General features: G+C 40.3%; 1 pseudogene across 1 annotated transcript; it reads right to left on the bottom strand.

The window, feature by feature from the left end:
• Positions 1-16,337: 16,337 nt before the first annotated feature.
• LOC309712466 (microfibril-associated glycoprotein 4-like) lies at positions 16,338-25,123 on the bottom strand (annotated as a pseudogene). The gene is made up of 4 exons (XR_014280671.1): positions 24,918-25,123; positions 17,157-17,253; positions 16,871-17,031; positions 16,338-16,647 (listed from the first exon to the last, which is right to left on the bottom strand). The product of XR_014280671.1 is annotated as a microfibril-associated glycoprotein 4-like (transcript).
• Between the last annotated feature and the right edge of the window lie 107 nt (positions 25,124-25,230).

Raw genomic sequence — 25,230 nt, 5'->3', positions numbered from 1 at the left:
TGGCTCCTAAACCCAAACACAAAGATGACTTCAACTTTTTTTTCTATTCAAACTAAATGCAAAAATAGAAAAGTATTTCTTCTTTTTTTCTGTCTGTTACTTTAATGACACCACAAATGTATGTATTAGTCCTGATCTTGGTATCAGTTACTTCCTGTTTTATTTTGATAGTCCCTCGTCTCATGTACACCATGTTTGCTTTTGCTAAGCATGCTGCAGCCAACAGTGTAGATTTGAGTCCAGGACCTTCTTACTATGATGCAATGTCACTACTCCCCACATCACTGTGCTGCAGTTTGGATTAGGTGATATTTTGACTTCCACACTTAGCATCCACTTTTCTGTTTAGAGAATTATGGATACTTGCCAACAATGTAGCCAGCGATTTTATGAAAAGTGAATAATTCAATGACCAAAAATGTCAGACCCAACCTTTCTCTATAGTAGTTCATATAAAACTGGTCACAGTCGCTACTTTCACACAATTTGCTGACACAAAGCAAAACTGCATTAATTCTTAACTGCACTACTGAATGTGCAAGTTAAGGTCCCTCATGTGTAGTTGATGTACTGCAATGTAAAAGAGGTTCACAAAAAAAGAAAGGGGAAATCTGAGTATAACCAAGACCACAGAATGCCTGACTCTAATTCACTAACATATGCACAGTGCTGGAAAGAAAACTGGCCTGCATGTATGTTTCAGGAATTGTTTTCTTTTTGCACAGGTTAAGAACATTTGCACTGAAATATCAGAGAATGAGACTGAATGAGAGCTGTGAGACTGAACCAAACAATGGGCACAAGAGGATCAAACCGCCAACCTTCCGATTGGTAGGTAATCTGCTCCACCTCCTGCGCTCCACCAAGTACTTGTACTGCATTTGCTCCTACATTTTTAACCAAATATCTGTACTTTCTACTCTGAGAGACCAAACAGACTAGAACTTAAGAAAACACCAGCAAACAGAAAAACGTGGCAAAAGCACAGAAAACACAATGGAAATAGAAACAAAAAGAAAACAAAATAGAAAAAAGAAAATGGAAATAGAAAGCATGCTGCAAAAACTAAAAGCAAATAAATTAAACAGTCAGAGGGCCCGGTGGTGCCAGTGTCCGGCAGCCTTGCCTCTGTCAGTGCGCCCCAGGGTGGCTGTGGCTACAATGTAGCTTGCCATCACCAGTGTGTGAATGTGTGCGTGAATGGGTGGATGACTGGATATGTGAAGCGCTTTGGGGTCTTTAGGGACTAGTAAAGCGCTATATAAATACAGGCCATTTTACCATTTAAACAAGATAAAATCAGAAAGATTCTGGGGACACAATCCGGTTGTTCAGTCTGACGTCACTAGCCGTGTCTGGACCTAAACTCCGCTGCAGGTCCATATATCAAACGATCACTCTTTACAAAGCACTCTTTACTTTTTGCAGTTGTGGTTGCTTTGTTTTCCTTTTTTTCCCTTTGTTTGTTTGTCTCTTTTTATTTCTCTATTGTAGTACTTTTTTAACATGTTCAAAATACAGATTCAATTCAATTCACAAGTGCTGCTTTATACTGTTTTTATTCTTTTTTTCTGTGTAGCAGTGGAAGTGCTGTCAAATAACTCCAATTACCTCAGTGCTGGAAGATTCTAGGAGAAATTCTGAAGCGTCCCATTGGTCTGCTGCACATTACATTCCAATACTGCCATATAACTCTAACAGCTTGCTGCCTGGAAACAGGAGGAAAGAAACAGACATTCACAGTATGCAAAAGTATCTTGCCCTAACTTGTCTGAGCATTCCAGATGCAACGGAGGCGTTTGCTCTCACACCTATAAACTCCTCAAGGGCAATAATCAAAGAACACAATTTTAACCACCTTTTCTCAGGAAAGCAGAGACGTGACCATTTTGAGCCCTGCCAGTCCTCTTTGAGCACTTCCCCAAACCACAGCCTCAATTCATGCTCAAGCCATCTTCCATTAATTACGAGAAAGTGGTAGTGAACACCCGATTAGCACTGCATTCGAACAAGATATATATTTTAAAAACATCATACTTTTAGTGAAGTTAAATTTTGTGGACAGACGCCTTTATAAGAGTCACAGCTTCTTTCCCTCGATCAAAGACTTTTCAGCACAAATACCATAATTTGGCATAAATACTATGATTTGGCAGAAGTACTTAACTTTGGCACAAATACTATAATTGAGTACAAGTACTATAAGATAGCAGAAATACTGTAGTTTTGCTCAAATACTATGAAATAGTAGTAATACTGTGATATAGCAGAAATACTATGACTTAGTAGTAATACTAACTTAACAGATATACTGTGAATTGCAGACATATTATGTTTTTGCACATATACTACGATTTTGCTCAAATACTATAAAATTGCAGTAATACAATTTTTTGGCAGAAATACAATGTATATTCAACACATATACCATAACCTAACAGAAATTCTTAGTAGTAGTAGTAATACTATAACATAAAAGAAATATTATGATTCGACAAAAATACCATAATTTGGCATAAATACTATGATTTGGCAGAAATACTATGTTTATGCAAAAATACTATGTTTTAACATAAATTCTATCTTTTAGCAGATATTTCTGCTAAAAGATAGAATTTATGCCAAAACACAGTATTTCTGTGTTTTGGCATGAATACTATGATTTGGCAGAAGTACAGGGGGGGCCATTTATATGGATACACCGTAATAAAATGGGAATGGTTGGTGATATTAAAGTCCTGTTTGTGGCACATTAGTATATGTGAGGGGGCAAACTCCTCAAGATGGGTGGTGACCATGGTGGCCATTTAGAAGTCGGCCATCTTGGATACAACTTTTGTTTTTTCAATAGGAAGAGGGCCATGTGACACATCACACTTATTGGTAATGTCACAAGAAAAACAATGGTGTGCTTGGTTTCAACGTAACTTTATTCTTTCATGAGTTATTTACAAGTTTCTCTTTGTTCACAGCCATTGACATGTCAAAGAGGTTAACACGTGAGGAGCGGATCGAAATTGTGTTGATATCTGGTGAACGCAGTAACCGGGTCATTGCAGCAGATTTCAATGCAAGACACCCTACGAGACCACCCATCTCCCATGCTACAGTCAGCAAACTGCTTGCTAAGTTTTGTGAAACTGGTTCAGTGTTGGATTTGCCAAAATGTGGACGCAAGAAAACTGTCACTAATGAAGAAACATCAGTGGCTGTCCTAGCTTCATTCAGCAAGAGCCCACAGCGTAGCACTCGCCGCATGTCACTGGAGAGTGGCATTAGTCAAACATCCCTTCGGCGGATATTAGCTACTCACAAATGGCACCCTTACAATCTCCAGCTACTGCAGCATCTCAACGAGGATGACCCAGATCGGCGCACAGAATTTGCAGAATGGGCAAAACAAAAACTGGAACAGGACCCTCAGTTCACACAGAAGATTTTGTTCAGTGATGAGGCAAACTTTTATGTGAATGGTGAAGTTAACAAACAAAACCACTGCTATTGGTCTGACACTAACCCACATTGGATGGATCCCTCCAAGACTGTTGGACCAACAAAAGTGATGGTTTGGTGTGGTATATGGGGTACAACGATAGTGGGTCCATTCTTCATCAGTGGAAACCTCAAGGCCACTGGATATTTGAAATTGCTACATGATGATGTGTTTCCCTCTTTATGCACTGAAGCTGGCACGTTCCCTGAGTTTTTCCAGCAAGATGGTGCACCACCACATTTTATAAGTGGTCAGAAACTTGTAAATATTTTACGATTTTATGAAAAGTGAATAATTCAATGACCAAAAATGTCAGACCCAACCTTTCTCTATAGTAGTTCATATAAAACTGGTCACAGTCGCTACTTTCACACAATTTGCTGACACAAAGCAAAACTGCATTAATTCTTAACTGCACTACTGAATGTGCAAGTTAAGGTCCCTCATGTGTAGTTGATGTACTGCAATGTAAAAGAGGTTCACAAAAAAAGAAAGGGGAAATCTGAGTATAACCAAGACCACAGAATGCCTGACTCTAATTCACTAACATATGCACAGTGCTGGAAAGAAAACTGGCCTGCATGTATGTTTCAGGAATTGTTTTCTTTTTGCACAGGTTAAGAACATTTGCACTGAAATATCAGAGAATGAGACTGAATGAGAGCTGTGAGACTGAACCAAACAATGGGCACAAGAGGATCAAACCGCCAACCTTCCGATTGGTAGGTAATCTGCTCCACCTCCTGCGCTCCACCAAGTACTTGTACTGCATTTGCTCCTACATTTTTAACCAAATATCTGTACTTTCTACTCTGAGAGACCAAACAGACTAGAACTTAAGAAAACACCAGCAAACAGAAAAACGTGGCAAAAGCACAGAAAACACAATGGAAATAGAAACAAAAAGAAAACAAAATAGAAAAAAGAAAATGGAAATAGAAAGCATGCTGCAAAAACTAAAAGCAAATAAATTAAACAGTCAGAGGGCCCGGTGGTGCCAGTGTCCGGCAGCCTTGCCTCTGTCAGTGCGCCCCAGGGTGGCTGTGGCTACAATGTAGCTTGCCATCACCAGTGTGTGAATGTGTGCGTGAATGGGTGGATGACTGGATATGTGAAGCGCTTTGGGGTCTTTAGGGACTAGTAAAGCGCTATATAAATACAGGCCATTTTACCATTTAAACAAGATAAAATCAGAAAGATTCTGGGGACACAATCCGGTTGTTCAGTCTGACGTCACTAGCCGTGTCTGGACCTAAACTCCGCTGCAGGTCCATATATCAAACGATCACTCTTTACAAAGCACTCTTTACTTTTTGCAGTTGTGGTTGCTTTGTTTTCCTTTTTTTCCCTTTGTTTGTTTGTCTCTTTTTATTTCTCTATTGTAGTACTTTTTTAACATGTTCAAAATACAGATTCAATTCAATTCACAAGTGCTGCTTTATACTGTTTTTATTCTTTTTTTCTGTGTAGCAGTGGAAGTGCTGTCAAATAACTCCAATTACCTCAGTGCTGGAAGATTCTAGGAGAAATTCTGAAGCGTCCCATTGGTCTGCTGCACATTACATTCCAATACTGCCATATAACTCTAACAGCTTGCTGCCTGGAAACAGGAGGAAAGAAACAGACATTCACAGTATGCAAAAGTATCTTGCCCTAACTTGTCTGAGCATTCCAGATGCAACGGAGGCGTTTGCTCTCACACCTATAAACTCCTCAAGGGCAATAATCAAAGAACACAATTTTAACCACCTTTTCTCAGGAAAGCAGAGACGTGACCATTTTGAGCCCTGCCAGTCCTCTTTGAGCACTTCCCCAAACCACAGCCTCAATTCATGCTCAAGCCATCTTCCATTAATTACGAGAAAGTGGTAGTGAACACCCGATTAGCACTGCATTCGAACAAGATATATATTTTAAAAACATCATACTTTTAGTGAAGTTAAATTTTGTGGACAGACGCCTTTATAAGAGTCACAGCTTCTTTCCCTCGATCAAAGACTTTTCAGCACAAATACCATAATTTGGCATAAATACTATGATTTGGCAGAAGTACTTAACTTTGGCACAAATACTATAATTGAGTACAAGTACTATAAGATAGCAGAAATACTGTAGTTTTGCTCAAATACTATGAAATAGTAGTAATACTGTGATATAGCAGAAATACTATGACTTAGTAGTAATACTAACTTAACAGATATACTGTGAATTGCAGACATATTATGTTTTTGCACATATACTACGATTTTGCTCAAATACTATAAAATTGCAGTAATACAATTTTTTGGCAGAAATACAATGTATATTCAACACATATACCATAACCTAACAGAAATTCTTAGTAGTAGTAGTAATACTATAACATAAAAGAAATATTATGATTCGACAAAAATACCATAATTTGGCATAAATACTATGATTTGGCAGAAATACTATGTTTATGCAAAAATACTATGTTTTAACATAAATTCTATCTTTTAGCAGATATTTCTGCTAAAAGATAGAATTTATGCCAAAACACAGTATTTCTGTGTTTTGGCATGAATACTATGATTTGGCAGAAGTACAGGGGGGGCCATTTATATGGATACACCGTAATAAAATGGGAATGGTTGGTGATATTAAAGTCCTGTTTGTGGCACATTAGTATATGTGAGGGGGCAAACTCCTCAAGATGGGTGGTGACCATGGTGGCCATTTAGAAGTCGGCCATCTTGGATACAACTTTTGTTTTTTCAATAGGAAGAGGGCCATGTGACACATCACACTTATTGGTAATGTCACAAGAAAAACAATGGTGTGCTTGGTTTCAACGTAACTTTATTCTTTCATGAGTTATTTACAAGTTTCTCTTTGTTCACAGCCATTGACATGTCAAAGAGGTTAACACGTGAGGAGCGGATCGAAATTGTGTTGATATCTGGTGAACGCAGTAACCGGGTCATTGCAGCAGATTTCAATGCAAGACACCCTACGAGACCACCCATCTCCCATGCTACAGTCAGCAAACTGCTTGCTAAGTTTTGTGAAACTGGTTCAGTGTTGGATTTGCCAAAATGTGGACGCAAGAAAACTGTCACTAATGAAGAAACATCAGTGGCTGTCCTAGCTTCATTCAGCAAGAGCCCACAGCGTAGCACTCGCCGCATGTCACTGGAGAGTGGCATTAGTCAAACATCCCTTCGGCGGATATTAGCTACTCACAAATGGCACCCTTACAATCTCCAGCTACTGCAGCATCTCAACGAGGATGACCCAGATCGGCGCACAGAATTTGCAGAATGGGCAAAACAAAAACTGGAACAGGACCCTCAGTTCACACAGAAGATTTTGTTCAGTGATGAGGCAAACTTTTATGTGAATGGTGAAGTTAACAAACAAAACCACTGCTATTGGTCTGACACTAACCCACATTGGATGGATCCCTCCAAGACTGTTGGACCAACAAAAGTGATGGTTTGGTGTGGTATATGGGGTACAACGATAGTGGGTCCATTCTTCATCAGTGGAAACCTCAAGGCCACTGGATATTTGAAATTGCTACATGATGATGTGTTTCCCTCTTTATGCACTGAAGCTGGCACGTTCCCTGAGTTTTTCCAGCAAGATGGTGCACCACCACATTTTATAAGTGGTCAGAAACTTGTAAATATTTTACGATTTTATGAAAAGTGAATAATTTAATGACCAAAAACGTCAGGCCCAACCTTTCTCTATAGTAGTTCATATAAAACTGGTCACAGTCGCTACTTTCACACAATTTGCTGACACAAAGCAAAACTGCATTAATTCTTAACTGCACTACTGAATGTGCAAGTTAAGGTCCCTCATGTGTAGTTGATGTACTGCAATGTAAAAGAGGTTCACAAAAAAAGAAAGGGGAAATCTGAGTATAACCAAGACCACAGAATGCCTGACTCTAATTCACTAACATATGCACAGTGCTGGAAAGAAAACTGGCCTGCATGTATGTTTCAGGAATTGTTTTCTTTTTGCACAGGTTAAGAACATTTGCACTGAAATATCAGAGAATGAGACTGAATGAGAGCTGTGAGACTGAACCAAACAATGGGCACAAGAGGATCAAACCGCCAACCTTCCGATTGGTAGGTAATCTGCTCCACCTCCTGCGCTCCACCAAGTACTTGTACTGCATTTGCTCCTACATTTTTAACCAAATATCTGTACTTTCTACTCTGAGAGACCAAACAGACTAGAACTTAAGAAAACACCAGCAAACAGAAAAACGTGGCAAAAGCACAGAAAACACAATGGAAATAGAAACAAAAAGAAAACAAAATAGAAAAAAGAAAATGGAAATAGAAAGCATGCTGCAAAAACTAAAAGCAAATAAATTAAACAGTCAGAGGGCCCGGTGGTGCCAGTGTCCGGCAGCCTCGCCTCTGTCAGTGCGCCCCAGGGTGGCTGTGGCTACAATGTAGCTTGCCATCACCAGTGTGTGAATGTGTGCGTGAATGGGTGGATGACTGGATATGTGAAGCGCTTTGGGGTCTTTAGGGACTAGTAAAGCGCTATATAAATACAGGCCATTTTACCATTTAAACAAGATAAAATCAGAAAGATTCTGGGGACACAATCCGGTTGTTCAGTCTGACGTCACTAGCCGTGTCTGGACCTAAACTCCGCTGCAGGTCCATATATCAAACGATCACTCTTTACAAAGCACTCTTTACTTTTTGCAGTTGTGGTTGCTTTGTTTTCCTTTTTTTCCCTTTGTTTGTTTGTCTCTTTTTATTTCTCTATTGTAGTACTTTTTTAACATGTTCAAAATACAGATTCAATTCAATTCACAAGTGCTGCTTTATACTGTTTTTATTCTTTTTTTCTGTGTAGCAGTGGAAGTGCTGTCAAATAACTCCAATTACCTCAGTGCTGGAAGATTCTAGGAGAAATTCTGAAGCGTCCCATTGGTCTGCTGCACATTACATTCCAATACTGCCATATAACTCTAACAGCTTGCTGCCTGGAAACAGGAGGAAAGAAACAGACATTCACAGTATGCAAAAGTATCTTGCCCTAACTTGTCTGAGCATTCCAGATGCAACGGAGGCGTTTGCTCTCACACCTATAAACTCCTCAAGGGCAATAATCAAAGAACACAATTTTAACCACCTTTTCTCAGGAAAGCAGAGACGTGACCATTTTGAGCCCTGCCAGTCCTCTTTGAGCACTTCCCCAAACCACAGCCTCAATTCATGCTCAAGCCATCTTCCATTAATTACGAGAAAGTGGTAGTGAACACCCGATTAGCACTGCATTCGAACAAGATATATATTTTAAAAACATCATACTTTTAGTGAAGTTAAATTTTGTGGACAGACGCCTTTATAAGAGTCACAGCTTCTTTCCCTCGATCAAAGACTTTTCAGCACAAATACCATAATTTGGCATAAATACTATGATTTGGCAGAAGTACTTAACTTTGGCACAAATACTATAATTGAGTACAAGTACTATAAGATAGCAGAAATACTGTAGTTTTGCTCAAATACTATGAAATAGTAGTAATACTGTGATATAGCAGAAATACTATGACTTAGTAGTAATACTAACTTAACAGATATACTGTGAATTGCAGACATATTATGTTTTTGCACATATACTACGATTTTGCTCAAATACTATAAAATTGCAGTAATACAATTTTTTGGCAGAAATACAATGTATATTCAACACATATACCATAACCTAACAGAAATTCTTAGTAGTAGTAGTAATACTATAACATAAAAGAAATATTATGATTCGACAAAAATACCATAATTTGGCATAAATACTATGATTTGGCAGAAATACTATGTTTATGCAAAAATACTATGTTTTAACATAAATTCTATCTTTTAGCAGATATTTCTGCTAAAAGATAGAATTTATGCCAAAACACAGTATTTCTGTGTTTTGGCATGAATACTATGATTTGGCAGAAGTACAGGGGGGGCCATTTATATGGATACACCGTAATAAAATGGGAATGGTTGGTGATATTAAAGTCCTGTTTGTGGCACATTAGTATATGTGAGGGGGCAAACTCCTCAAGATGGGTGGTGACCATGGTGGCCATTTAGAAGTCGGCCATCTTGGATACAACTTTTGTTTTTTCAATAGGAAGAGGGCCATGTGACACATCACACTTATTGGTAATGTCACAAGAAAAACAATGGTGTGCTTGGTTTCAACGTAACTTTATTCTTTCATGAGTTATTTACAAGTTTCTCTTTGTTCACAGCCATTGACATGTCAAAGAGGTTAACACGTGAGGAGCGGATCGAAATTGTGTTGATATCTGGTGAACGCAGTAACCGGGTCATTGCAGCAGATTTCAATGCAAGACACCCTACGAGACCACCCATCTCCCATGCTACAGTCAGCAAACTGCTTGCTAAGTTTTGTGAAACTGGTTCAGTGTTGGATTTGCCAAAATGTGGACGCAAGAAAACTGTCACTAATGAAGAAACATCAGTGGCTGTCCTAGCTTCATTCAGCAAGAGCCCACAGCGTAGCACTCGCCGCATGTCACTGGAGAGTGGCATTAGTCAAACATCCCTTCGGCGGATATTAGCTACTCACAAATGGCACCCTTACAATCTCCAGCTACTGCAGCATCTCAACGAGGATGACCCAGATCGGCGCACAGAATTTGCAGAATGGGCAAAACAAAAACTGGAACAGGACCCTCAGTTCACACAGAAGATTTTGTTCAGTGATGAGGCAAACTTTTATGTGAATGGTGAAGTTAACAAACAAAACCACTGCTATTGGTCTGACACTAACCCACATTGGATGGATCCCTCCAAGACTGTTGGACCAACAAAAGTGATGGTTTGGTGTGGTATATGGGGTACAACGATAGTGGGTCCATTCTTCATCAGTGGAAACCTCAAGGCCACTGGATATTTGAAATTGCTACATGATGATGTGTTTCCCTCTTTATGCACTGAAGCTGGCACGTTCCCTGAGTTTTTCCAGCAAGATGGTGCACCACCACATTTTATAAGTGGTCAGAAACTTGTAAATATTTTACGATTTTATGAAAAGTGAATAATTTAATGACCAAAAACGTCAGACCCAACCTTTCTCTATAGTAGTTCATATAAAACTGGTCACAGTCGCTACTTTCACACAATTTGCTGACACAAAGCAAAACTGCATTAATTCTTAACTGCACTACTGAATGTGCAAGTTAAGGTCCCTCATGTGTAGTTGATGTACTGCAATGTAAAAGAGGTTCACAAAAAAAGAAAGGGGAAATCTGAGTATAACCAAGACCACAGAATGCCTGACTCTAATTCACTAACATATGCACAGTGCTGGAAAGAAAACTGGCCTGCATGTATGTTTCAGGAATTGTTTTCTTTTTGCACAGGTTAAGAACATTTGCACTGAAATATCAGAGAATGAGACTGAATGAGAGCTGTGAGACTGAACCAAACAATGGGCACAAGAGGATCAAACCGCCAACCTTCCGATTGGTAGGTAATCTGCTCCACCTCCTGCGCTCCACCAAGTACTTGTACTGCATTTGCTCCTACATTTTTAACCAAATATCTGTACTTTCTACTCTGAGAGACCAAACAGACTAGAACTTAAGAAAACACCAGCAAACAGAAAAACGTGGCAAAAGCACAGAAAACACAATGGAAATAGAAACAAAAAGAAAACAAAATAGAAAAAAGAAAATGGAAATAGAAAGCATGCTGCAAAAACTAAAAGCAAATAAATTAAACAGTCAGAGGGCCCGGTGGTGCCAGTGTCCGGCAGCCTTGCCTCTGTCAGTGCGCCCCAGGGTGGCTGTGGCTACAATGTAGCTTGCCATCACCAGTGTGTGAATGTGTGCGTGAATGGGTGGATGACTGGATATGTGAAGCGCTTTGGGGTCTTTAGGGACTAGTAAAGCGCTATATAAATACAGGCCATTTTACCATTTAAACAAGATAAAATCAGAAAGATTCTGGGGACACAATCCGGTTGTTCAGTCTGACGTCACTAGCCGTGTCTGGACCTAAACTCCGCTGCAGGTCCATATATCAAACGATCACTCTTTACAAAGCACTCTTTACTTTTTGCAGTTGTGGTTGCTTTGTTTTCCTTTTTTTCCCTTTGTTTGTTTGTCTCTTTTTATTTCTCTATTGTAGTACTTTTTTAACATGTTCAAAATACAGATTCAATTCAATTCACAAGTGCTGCTTTATACTGTTTTTATTCTTTTTTTCTGTGTAGCAGTGGAAGTGCTGTCAAATAACTCCAATTACCTCAGTGCTGGAAGATTCTAGGAGAAATTCTGAAGCGTCCCATTGGTCTGCTGCACATTACATTCCAATACTGCCATATAACTCTAACAGCTTGCTGCCTGGAAACAGGAGGAAAGAAACAGACATTCACAGTATGCAAAAGTATCTTGCCCTAACTTGTCTGAGCATTCCAGATGCAACGGAGGCGTTTGCTCTCACACCTATAAACTCCTCAAGGGCAATAATCAAAGAACACAATTTTAACCACCTTTTCTCAGGAAAGCAGAGACGTGACCATTTTGAGCCCTGCCAGTCCTCTTTGAGCACTTCCCCAAACCACAGCCTCAATTCATGCTCAAGCCATCTTCCATTAATTACGAGAAAGTGGTAGTGAACACCCGATTAGCACTGCATTCGAACAAGATATATATTTTAAAAACATCATACTTTTAGTGAAGTTAAATTTTGTGGACAGACGCCTTTATAAGAGTCACAGCTTCTTTCCCTCGATCAAAGACTTTTCAGCACAAATACCATAATTTGGCATAAATACTATGATTTGGCAGAAGTACTTAACTTTGGCACAAATACTATAATTGAGTACAAGTACTATAAGATAGCAGAAATACTGTAGTTTTGCTCAAATACTATGAAATAGTAGTAATACTGTGATATAGCAGAAATACTATGACTTAGTAGTAATACTAACTTAACAGATATACTGTGAATTGCAGACATATTATGTTTTTGCACATATACTACGATTTTGCTCAAATACTATAAAATTGCAGTAATACAATTTTTTGGCAGAAATACAATGTATATTCAACACATATACCATAACCTAACAGAAATTCTTAGTAGTAGTAGTAATACTATAACATAAAAGAAATATTATGATTCGACAAAAATACCATAATTTGGCATAAATACTATGATTTGGCAGAAATACTATGTTTATGCAAAAATACTATGTTTTAACATAAATTCTATCTTTTAGCAGATATTTCTGCTAAAAGATAGAATTTATGCCAAAACACAGTATTTCTGTGTTTTGGCATGAATACTATGATTTGGCAGAAGTACAGGGGGGGCCATTTATATGGATACACCGTAATAAAATGGGAATGGTTGGTGATATTAAAGTCCTGTTTGTGGCACATTAGTATATGTGAGGGGGCAAACTCCTCAAGATGGGTGGTGACCATGGTGGCCATTTAGAAGTCGGCCATCTTGGATACAACTTTTGTTTTTTCAATAGGAAGAGGGCCATGTGACACATCACACTTATTGGTAATGTCACAAGAAAAACAATGGTGTGCTTGGTTTCAACGTAACTTTATTCTTTCATGAGTTATTTACAAGTTTCTCTTTGTTCACAGCCATTGACATGTCAAAGAGGTTAACACGTGAGGAGCGGATCGAAATTGTGTTGATATCTGGTGAACGCAGTAACCGGGTCATTGCAGCAGATTTCAATGCAAGACACCCTACGAGACCACCCATCTCCCATGCTACAGTCAGCAAACTGCTTGCTAAGTTTTGTGAAACTGGTTCAGTGTTGGATTTGCCAAAATGTGGACGCAAGAAAACTGTCACTAATGAAGAAACATCAGTGGCTGTCCTAGCTTCATTCAGCAAGAGCCCACAGCGTAGCACTCGCCGCATGTCACTGGAGAGTGGCATTAGTCAAACATCCCTTCGGCGGATATTAGCTACTCACAAATGGCACCCTTACAATCTCCAGCTACTGCAGCATCTCAACGAGGATGACCCAGATCGGCGCACAGAATTTGCAGAATGGGCAAAACAAAAACTGGAACAGGACCCTCAGTTCACACAGAAGATTTTGTTCAGTGATGAGGCAAACTTTTATGTGAATGGTGAAGTTAACAAACAAAACCACTGCTATTGGTCTGACACTAACCCACATTGGATGGATCCCTCCAAGACTGTTGGACCAACAAAAGTGATGGTTTGGTGTGGTATATGGGGTACAACGATAGTGGGTCCATTCTTCATCAGTGGAAACCTCAAGGCCACTGGATATTTGAAATTGCTACATGATGATGTGTTTCCCTCTTTATGCACTGAAGCTGGCACGTTCCCTGAGTTTTTCCAGCAAGATGGTGCACCACCACATTTTATAAGTGGTCAGAAACTTGTAAATATTTTACGATTTTATGAAAAGTGAATAATTTAATGACCAAAAACGTCAGGCCCAACCTTTCTCTATAGTAGTTCATATAAAACTGGTCACAGTCGCTACTTTCACACAATTTGCTGACACAAAGCAAAACTGCATTAATTCTTAACTGCACTACTGAATGTGCAAGTTAAGGTCCCTCATGTGTAGTTGATGTACTGCAATGTAAAAGAGGTTCACAAAAAAAGAAAGGGGAAATCTGAGTATAACCAAGACCACAGAATGCCTGACTCTAATTCACTAACATATGCACAGTGCTGGAAAGAAAACTGGCCTGCATGTATGTTTCAGGAATTGTTTTCTTTTTGCACAGGTTAAGAACATTTGCACTGAAATATCAGAGAATGAGACTGAATGAGAGCTGTGAGACTGAACCAAACAATGGGCACAAGAGGATCAAACCGCCAACCTTCCGATTGGTAGGTAATCTGCTCCACCTCCTGCGCTCCACCAAGTACTTGTACTGCATTTGCTCCTACATTTTTAACCAAATATCTGTACTTTCTACTCTGAGAGACCAAACAGACTAGAACTTAAGAAAACACCAGCAAACAGAAAAACGTGGCAAAAGCACAGAAAACACAATGGAAATAGAAACAAAAAGAAAACAAAATAGAAAAAAGAAAATGGAAATAGAAAGCATGCTGCAAAAACTAAAAGCAAATAAATTAAACAGTCAGAGGGCCCGGTGGTGCCAGTGTCCGGCAGCCTTGCCTCTGTCAGTGCGCCCCAGGGTGGCTGTGGCTACAATGTAGCTTGCCATCACCAGTGTGTGAATGTGTGCGTGAATGGGTGGATGACTGGATATGTGAAGCGCTTTGGGGTCTTTAGGGACTAGTAAAGCGCTATATAAATACAGGCCATTTTACCATTTAAACAAGATAAAATCAGAAAGATTCTGGGGACACAATCCAGTTGTTCAGTCTGACGTCACTAGCCGTGTCTGGACCTAAACTCCGCTGCAGGTCCATATATCAAACGATCACTATGGCATTACTGAGAGTTGAAAAACTGTCTAAAGTCTTTCATCTTTAATAAAATGATCAGCGTTCTGCTCTACCAGGTGTAACAATTGAGTTTAACATCCAGGCATCCATGAAAACGGAATTTATGACATTTAACAGAGTTAGAAGTTAGTAGTGAGTTAGCTTGCTAGCTTCTATCTAAATACAATATAGCATGTCCTGACTGCGGGGTTTTGGAAACAAATTAAAACGTACAGCTCTGTTATCACTTCCAGCATAAATGAAGACAGAAAACTAAAAAGCAGTGACGTTTGTAGGGTTACTGAAGTTGGGCTAGCTGCTATATAATGATGTGCTAGGTGACCGCTAGCGACACAGCTATGTTAGAATAATATAAACAAGCTAACTTTTTTTCCACTCGATAAAAGTTAACGTGAGTGTTCTCGGTGGTCAGGAACAAATGTAATCGCATGGCAGGATGTTGTAAAAGGACCAAACTTCAGCCAGGAGAACAACTGAGATAATCCATCCACAATACGAGGTTAGTCATTCATATACTGCTGCATGGGCTGGGCTGTAGTTACATCCGAAGGTTTTAAAAACTGAGCTTAAATAAATCATTAGTGGTAATAAAAGCCGAGGGAGGTCAACAGTGATCACTGACTGTTTTAGGAGCTTTTTGAGATTAAATAGAAGAAAATACATAACATTAAACATGTTAACAACACAAAAGCCATATTAAACGCAGACTACTTTAGGCCCGGAAGTAGGATTCGTCGCGTCATCACTGAACAACCGGATAACTTAACAGACCAATGTGGAAGTGTGGTGGTGGATAATTTTTTAATGGTGGAAGGCCCTGAAAAGTAAACCTCTGATAATAAGTACTGAGTTTTATCCCAATGATTTATGTAGTGATACAAATGTTCCATAACAAAGAACATGAAAACTTTATTTTTGGCCAAAGGTTGGCAAAGTTACGTGACATTAGTGACCATGACACTCAGCTGCAGTGGCGGCCCTAGCCTGTTTGGTGCCCTGGGCGAATCCCCCCTCTGGCGCCCCCCCCAACCTGGGGCAGCAGGTTCTTACCTTCTTACCTTCAGGCAGCGAGCAACAGCAGCTGGTTCAGCCTGAGAGTAGAAACGAAGGGATTATTTCAGTCTTGTAATAAAGCTCGAGTGCAGCTGATGGTAGGAAAACAGACCCTGCTTCTTACTGAGTGTCTGCTGGGATGGAGTGGTGGAAAAGCTCAGAGAGAAAGGAGGGGCTTAAGAAAGAGAAAGTCAAATTTTTTGGTGCAGCTTTATTGATGACAACATTTCAGAGGAGATCACATCATGTAACATTACAGGACATAAACAGGTTTAAAGAAAAAGATCTCTAATCTTTCTCTCTCTCTCGTAATCAAAGGAAAGCGATCTTTGCTTTGACTGCTGCTGTTAAATATTCATGTCACAGATGTGTTTGTCCTGCAGATTTACTGCACAGGACGGATCTTCATGCCGATGGTCTTCAGAGAGTAATCATGACCTTTCCACTGGTGCCAGGCCACTCCAACAGCAAAGATAGTGCCATCAGCCCCCCAACGATAAACCCCGTTAGGGTTTGCATAGTGACAGTCGTTGTACCAGAATGCCCCCAGATATGTTTTTGCACAGTTCCTTGCAGAGCCGCCCTGGCCTTTGTCCAATGTAGTGAACTTATGTCCGTTGTGATAACTCAAGGCATCTCCTACAGAAACACAGATGAACAATCCCAACATTACCTTTAATCCCAGTCAGACTGATCAGCAGGTGTACTGGGAGTGTTCTAAATGGACTATTTTTGGACCAGCCTCCTGTATTTGAGCTCCTTTCCCCAGGCACTGATTCATGACCTGCTGTTCCTACAGACTCTCCACAAGAATCCAGCACAAAATGTCACTTTCAACTTACTTAAATATGTATTCACCCACCTGCCCCTCCATTAGTGAATCCAGACACATTCAGCCTGTAGCCGTCAGACTCCCCATCGATGGAGAACGAGGAGTAACGAGCAAACACTTTGTTTCCATCAAAATCTTGACCATCAGCTCGTACCTTTTTCTCTGTGTCAGGGAGAAGACATTTTCCAAACCTGGAGAGGATCATAAACTCATTGATCAAGTTTTTATGGTTATACCACTACCCCTGAAGTCCCATAAGAGGGTCTACTTTATGAACAGATAACTTAATGACTGATAAACAGCACCCATTCCTCACCGAGCCAGTACTCTCCAGCAGCGTTACCAAAGCCCCTCTTGTACTGATCCCAGGGTCTGTAGAAGTTCACTGAGCCGTCCAACCTCCTCTGGAACACCTGGGGAGGAGGCAGGAAAGTATTTGTCAAATATGGGCTATGAAAATTGTCACGCACAGCACATGTAAACATCAGATGCTTACCCAAAGTTCTTCAGAGATAGGCACATTCTAGGTCTCTGTTTGGGTTTAGACGGTTGGGCCATCTGAAAACTATTTAGCTGCATTTCTAACAACTGCTTATTTATTTATTTATTGTTTTCTTGCTTGTTTTTGCTAAACACCATAGTTAAAAAGGTTTGAAATTTTCTTTCAGTATTGTTTGCCTTAAAATTTTGTATTCTGAAAAAAGAAAAACAAAAGAAAAAGCCATGACTGTGCAGTTTTTTTGGTAGCATTTATCTTCTTACACATAATTAGAAAAACAAGTCCTGTCTTTTAAATGTCCATGTTGCTCTTTAAATAAATAAATCTCCACAGGAGCAAAGTAATTTGAGCACATTGTCATTAAATACAGACAAACAAACAAACAAACAAACAAGAAACTGTGTTGTTTTTTTAAAACTGTCTTTTAAAATATAATATTTATGGGACCTGTGCCTGTCAGTAGTTATGGACTTGTTATATTATATGTATTTTTGGTGTTGCTGCCCCTCTTCTCTATGTTTGTAGATATGAGTGTGTGTGTGTGTGGGTGTGTGTATGGGTGCAGGTGTGTCTGAACACTTGTTTACAGGCGCCTTCAGGCCTGGTGGGTGTGGTCCTGCTAGGGCAGTGGTCTCAAACCTTTTTTGCGCCACGGACCAGTTTATGCCCGACAATATTTTCACGGACCGGCCTTTAAGGTGTCGCGGATAAATACAACAAAATAAAACTAGTACCGGTACCAAAATAAAACTAGTACCGGTACCAAAAAAAAAGAAGATTTATTCATAACACACGTGAAAAGACCCAGGAAAACAGAGTTAACGATCAAAACGATAACAAAATAACGCTGAAAACCGATAAAAACCCTGAAAACCATACATTTCACACCTGAACCTCAACTCTCGCGGCCCGGTACCAAACGACTCACGGACAGGTACCGGTCCGGGGACCGCTGATCAGGGCTCGTCGGGGGAGCTACTTAGGAGAGTCTTGGAGCTCCCACCGACGCGGGATCATTGATTCTCATGGCCATTGATCAGTGGTTGTTGATCAATGGTCATGAGAATTTGCATAATTATGATTAAGGAACTGACCTCCCAGCCCATTGTTCCTTCAGTGGGCTGGTTTCAGTCATTATGCAAATGTACTGTTTATAAGATTGAAACCTGCAGTCAGCTGAGACTGAAGACGTCACTTGGATGATGATGAAACATTTCTCCCACAAAACGCTACGTCCAGATGAACAGAATCAACTTCTGGAGATAAACAATATGAAGCATTTGGCTGGAATCAAGTTCAAGAGCAAGTTTGCCCTGTTGTTTATTTGTAAAGTTGTGCTGTGTATTGTTGATAGTTTAAAACTAACTAGAATACATGAAGCCATCAGTGGGCTTTTGCTTAACAGCAGCTTTTTGGAATTTGAACTTTCTGTCCTCTGCATTAATATTGTTTTAGTTTCTGGCTCAAGGACAACTTGTTGGTAAAAGCCTGCAAGTATTTGTGTCACGGTCCTGGATCGGTGACCCAGTGTTTTTGGTTTTGTACTTTTACTTTTGATTCTGTTATAAAGTATGACTGTTTGTTTTGGTTTCTGTCCTAGTATTTCAGCTTCCTAGTTTGGCAGTACTTCCTGAGTTCTTGTTTTTAAGCTTTGTTATTTGGTTTCCCAATGTTTATTCTGTGCTCCCTCTTCTCTGTGTTCCTTCTGTCTGTCCATGGTGTTATTCTGTCTGCTCATGAGTCTGCGTCTGTTTAGTTCTGTGTCTGATCTCTGTCTGTCGTGTACTTCCTGTTTTACTTTGTAGGTCTGTGCATTCAGCTTTGTGCTCTCCCTCTCTCGTCAGTGTAATCAGCGTCAGCTGTGTCTCCCAGCTGTTTCCTCTTAGCTCTGTTCACCTCTTGTATTGAGTGTCTGCGTCTCTCTTTCACTGTGTTCTGTTTGCCAGCCTGCCAACCTGTTTAGTTTGTTCCATTCTCCCAGTCTAGTTAGTCTTTTGTTCAGTTTCTTCCCAGCAATAAAGCTGAGTATTTTGAGTTACTTCTGCCTTCGTGAGTCCTGCATTTTGGGTCCTCTCTCCCTGCCTGCGCACAGCCATGACAATTTGAGTTCATGTATTTATTTTGATCTCCCAGACATTTTTGTATGGATTGTTTTTTGTCTTATTTTGCGTGACATATTTTTTAACATGGACGTGTCTGTTTTGAACACTGCTTTTGCAAGAAACAATATTAATATAAAAATGGAATTGCTATGTGTAACTTATTGTAACTAACCTCTTAAGCCCCACGGGGGGTTCTGAGCTTCCTGCTCAAAAATGTAATGCCCAAATATAATTGATTATTTCTCTGCAATTACAAACTCTGTCCTTACAATCTTGGTATCAAAATAAAGCTAACACTTGTGCGATTTCATCAGAGGTGTAAGTAGTGAAGCAGATGTTACTGTGTCAAAGTTACTGAGACTTTTTTTTTAATTTTTAGCATATAACCCTTTTAAAAATATGCCCCAGTTCACATATGATTCCAGAAATTCAGTAACCAACATATAACCATCATCTGTGGAAAGATTTATGTTTCTAAAGTGAAACAGTGAAAAATTACAGCCCTGTCAATACATGAATATCCAGACGTTGTACAAAAATGTCCAATTTTGGCACACAATTGGACACCATGCCAGTTGATTTTTTAGGTATTAAAGAGCAGAAATTAATACATTTTATTAACAGGCCTAAAAAAATGCTTTTTTAAAAATATATCTTTGAAGAATTAACCACACATTTACGTGGTAATGGCCCTTTTCTGCAGTGCGCATGAAGCGTTTAATTGGTCTCTGGCGCTTTAATCTCCGAGGGGCTGTAACTTTGGTTTCTTTTGGTCAATTTGCACGATTGACACCTCTTTTTAATCGTTTGAGCCAATAGATTCACTATAACGATGCCACGTTCACGTCACTTCAACCAATCAGACATTGCAATGCCAAAACCCAAATTTGCTGCATGTGGCGTCTGTCCAGTAACGTGTCTGTAGGTGGGTCTAAAATGGAGGTTGTTGACGAAAACGGCTCTGATGCGGCTAGGTAGGCGTGGTAACTACTGATAATCACGTGGCTACCTGCGAAAATAACGGAGGAAATCAGGGCGGTAAGCCAATTTCTGTCTTAGCGCATTTGCGCCGCTGTGTGTTTTTGTGGTCTTCTTTTGCGGCTCATTCAGTGAATTTTGGTCTGATCGTGGTGAAACTTGGTGTGTGGAGTCAGTGATAGCTCTGGAAGCTAACCAGCCTGTCTTTAGCCAGTTACATGAAGTCTGGAGAATTTCTGGTTGAGTTTTGTTTGTTTAGCGGACTTCTGCACATTTACGTAACTGCTCGTTTAATCATGGCTTGTTTTCGATGTGTTTGTTGGTTGTAGAAATGGTTCAGAGGTTTCTGTGGATACCACACATGTCTGGACTTATATTTCTCCCCCCGTGTTATAACCGATTAAACGTGATCTCCTCCTTTTTGCTCCCGGTACCGGGGCGTGGGGCTTAAGTGGTTTTAAAAAAGTTACTAACAATAATATTTATGTAACAATGTGCATGGACACTTTTTAGTAAAAAGAAACATTAGAATGACTTAAATTTAAATAATTTAATCACTTAATATCACTAAAAACCCCTTTTTACTGAACTTACGTTGCTTGACCTTAATTAAGCTTTTAGAGGAAAAAGTAAATCATGTCTGCAGCAGAGTAATTGAGTTGGGCTAATTATAAAAATGTCTCATTGGATTTACTCAGTAGTGGCTTGTTAGGTTTTGTATTGTTGATTGTCATTTATGCTTAGAAATATTTAACCATATATGCTTAGAGGTGTATAATCAATTGTGTAGTGATAGGCTGTGTGAGCTTTAGCAGGCTACAAAGGCTTGGTGTGCATTCCACTCTGGAATGCACACCCACATCCTAGGAGCAGAAGAGAGGTCCTATCTTCTCTTTGTTGATATATGGTATAGCAAACACACGTATATCTCTTTAAGTATAAGAGCCTTTTGTTCAGATGGACCCGCTAGACTCCTGGCACCAGCTTTGGGAGTCTTCACAGGGTCACATCTTGACCCCACACACACACACACACACACACACACACACACACACACACACACACACACACACACACACACAGGCAAGGTACTCTTTGTGTGTATGTAGACATCATATGTTAATGACCCTATGCATATTCATGTAACCACAATAAAAGGAGTGCTATGGGGAACCTGGCTGAGAGTCTGACGGAGGTCAAGTGGTGGGACGACACTTGGCTCCAGGCAGGTCTCCCTCATGCATGAGTAAACCAGAGAACTTTGGTGCCTTATGTCTTGCTTTTTGCTGTGTAGCAAGTTGTCCTTAACGTTCCAGCGAATAGGTTTATGCTACAAACCTATCATTAATTGGTCCTTCGATGCCGGATCCCTGGAGTCGACATTCACCGAGGGGAGAAGAGACACGCTGAAAGACTGACGTCAGCCAGGAAGTTCCTGTAGTAAAGTCCCGAGACGTGAGAATTTGTCATCGGGCCAGTGGATTAGCTGTCTGTTTTCTCTCCTTGATGAATGACGATCGGCGGGATCCGAGGCTATACTACACGCTAAGCAACACCGAGTAAGTTTAGAGTCCAACTCTATAACTGTACGTCTTCGCCGCTCAGTGGGGCGTTGTCCGTGGCCGCTCAGTGGGGCTAAAATTCGCCGTCTTAGTGGGGCGATGTACAAAGCCGCTCAGTGGGGTTTTTTTGTACAGAAGCATTAAGTCGCAGAGTTGCGCAGTTCAAACTTTTTTGGTTCGCCGTCTTAGTGGGGCGAAATGTAGACCGCTTTGTGGGGTCCGCCGCATGGTGTGGCATTGAGAAGTTCCGTGGGGTCCAGATTGTGCTGGACAATAGGCCTATTTTGTGTTGTTGTTGTTGTGTTTGAGTGTGTTCGTGTGAGTGGGTGTGGAGCAGAACACGTGGTCTGTGACACCAGCTGTTGTTGTTATCATGGGTTCCTTAGCAACCAAGAGTGTGTCAGAGGGTGACAGACGTTTATGCTGGACTTTGCTCCTGGCAGCAAAAAGTATTTAAATAAAAGAGAGCGACAGCTCCTTAGCTACGCGGGTTTCACGCGGACCTGAGCCGTGCGGTTAATCGCAGGCTTATAAATGGAAGAGATTCAAATGTTAGAAGTTTTCAGGAAACACACCAGCCTTGAAGAGCGTGTGGAGAAGGCCAGCCCACATCAGCAGCACTTAAGATATGCTCTGGTGAATGGCTTTCCCCCACCCCTTGCTGACATAAAATGTTTATTCTTTAACTTGCCCTGATCGACAACAGCCTGTGTGCCAGACCATAGATTTAATTGAGGTGGATAATTGTTACAAGCAATCTGCATTAAGCTTAGGGTTGCTCAAATTCAGTACAATGACATATGAGGTGAAGTGATATAGGTAAATATTTTAACTAATGATGTGCATAGAGGCACTTGACCTGTGTGAAAGACTGTCGTCTTATTATGAGCCATTGCTGAGATATAGAGCACACCTGTGAAAAGAACTAATATGCTGAACCCTGTATGAAGCAGCTGAAAACTACATGATGGAAAAGCTGAATTGAATATGAAAGTGCAAGTCTTTGCCACTGTGGGGCAAAGCACACAACCACTGTGTGAGGTTGCGTTGCGGTCTCTTCTGGGCTGATGAGCAAGCTACACATTATCAGATCGAGAGCTGGCTAAGAACTCCTCAAAGAGAGGGAAACAGAACTATGATAACTGTGATAACTGGAGTGTGCAGCGTTTCCGTGAGCAGTTTTCCTGCATCTTGACTCATGTGTGTGGAGTGTTCATAGCATCAGCATCATGTTTTTGTTTATTTGTTTTGTTGGGTTGAAAATAATTAAATAAACTTGTGATCATGCCTATGGATCACCATGGCACATATCACCAGCCATATGATTTATTTATGCAGATGAAAAAGTGAGTGTGAATGTGTTTGACGTCACAGTGTTTTTGTGCGCTGTGTAAAAGTAACTGCCTCTGATTGTGAGAGCGGTGATTCTGCAGGTCACCAGCTATTGTAAAGAAAAAAAAAGAGTGAAAAAGAGACAAAATTTATATTGTAGATGAAAAAATTATAGGAAAAAGGTTTTCTGTTGATCAGCCAAGAACAACTACAATCTAATTTTCTGCTTTTAAGAAAGGACTGTTCACAAAAACAGAGAGAGAGAGATGTGTGTTGATTAAGCAGTGATGATAATAATGAAAATGTCTTAGTTTGTCACTTTCAGGTGAAAAGCAGACCTGAATCAATTTTCCACATGCAGCGGTCGGAAGAAAGTCATAGTTTAACATCATTGGAAACATTCAGGCCAAGTTTCTGGCTAACTTATTTACAGCACCATGTGTCTCTCAAACTCACAAGCAAGCTCTCACTCCTCCCTGAAGACAAGGAATGCAGCTCCAAAGAGCAATAACATGGCAGATAAAGAGACAGCAGCAAAGTCCTGAACAAAGAGTCCCAGCAAGCAGCAGCAGTGTGGACAAACAGCATCAGAGAAGAAGAGCAAACCCATCATCCTGTCTGATTGGATGAATGGCACTGTGTTTCCAACAAGCTGCAACTTCATTGTGCATGTGAGAAGAACATTTGAGGAGAACTGAGGAGACTGTTGGAGTTTGACATTTGCCACCTTTGGAGTAAAATGGCAAGAAGAGACAGTGGAACACAGGACAAAGCTGAAGGAGAACTGCCGGCTGTTGGACTGTTGAAGTGGGAGAGGACAACAGAGTGAGAAGACTAGGTGAGAACACATAGGAATTATTTAATGTGGGAAATCAAAATTTGGGTTAGCAAACCTGGGGAAAAGAAAACTGACTGCTTAAGTTGGAAAATTGAGAAGGAGTCTGAAATACTGCGAAAATAGAAACATATACAAAATCACATACACAAGCAGAACATGCATTAACCCTACTAATACAAACACAAGAGAGCTCATGAAGATTAGACAACATCTTAAGCATGTGAGTCTGTTTATCATCTTGTCCAAGTCACCTCGTGTGATGCAAAGACCAGTGGACTCATAGCACATTAGTTAAGAAATGATCAAATAATAGCAGAGAAGTGTGTAGGAAAGGCAGCTTTAAGAACATGCCCTGCTGGAGATGCAGCTCCACAGACATGCATTAAACCTGCCTAATAACACTGTGCCGTTACGGGTGCATGTCTGATGCAAGGGCGTGAACACCTTTCTCATATCACCACTCTGAAGACCGATGGGCGTTGTCAACAGGTTTACTGACATTCAAAAGGGTAAAACTAAAAACAAGACAAAAAATACAGTCATGACATACATAAGCGTAGCATAACATACATTTATACACCGCAATACTACCACACAGCATACGTCTAATTATATAAACTTTTAAACAACTACTGAAGCTATCTCAGACGACCTCCGACATCGCGGATAGCTAGCTTAGCACCGAGACTAGCTTTACGGTCAAATACTGCGCTAGCGGGCAACATAATGTACAAAAACGAGTTGTAATTTAACTTTAAATACATACCGGCGATACAACCATAAACCAAAGATGTAGACAGTAAATTCCCGACAGGACACCATAAGCCGTGTGCCGATATGTCTCTCTTCCTTTTGCTCGCTTGCTTTCCTTGAGCTGACTTCCTGTTCAATAAAGTTGTTTCAAAACAAACCATTTCTGCGGTGCATTACTTGAAGCGACCACAGAAGGCGCTAAAAACACATAACTAACAACTTACTGGGAATAATATTTTAGTGATACAGAACACTCCCCGCCTGGCGTGAATAAACGCCACGATCAAACATTGAGGAAAACAACACATTAAGAAGGCACCAAGGGT

The sequence above is a fragment of the Aulonocara stuartgranti genome (assembly GCF_965226115.1).
Source record: "Aulonocara stuartgranti genome assembly, chromosome: 8".
Taxonomy (NCBI): domain Eukaryota; kingdom Metazoa; phylum Chordata; class Actinopteri; order Cichliformes; family Cichlidae; genus Aulonocara; species Aulonocara stuartgranti.
Note: the sequence above shows the minus strand (reverse complement) of the source record. Positions and strands in the feature narration are given on the sequence as shown.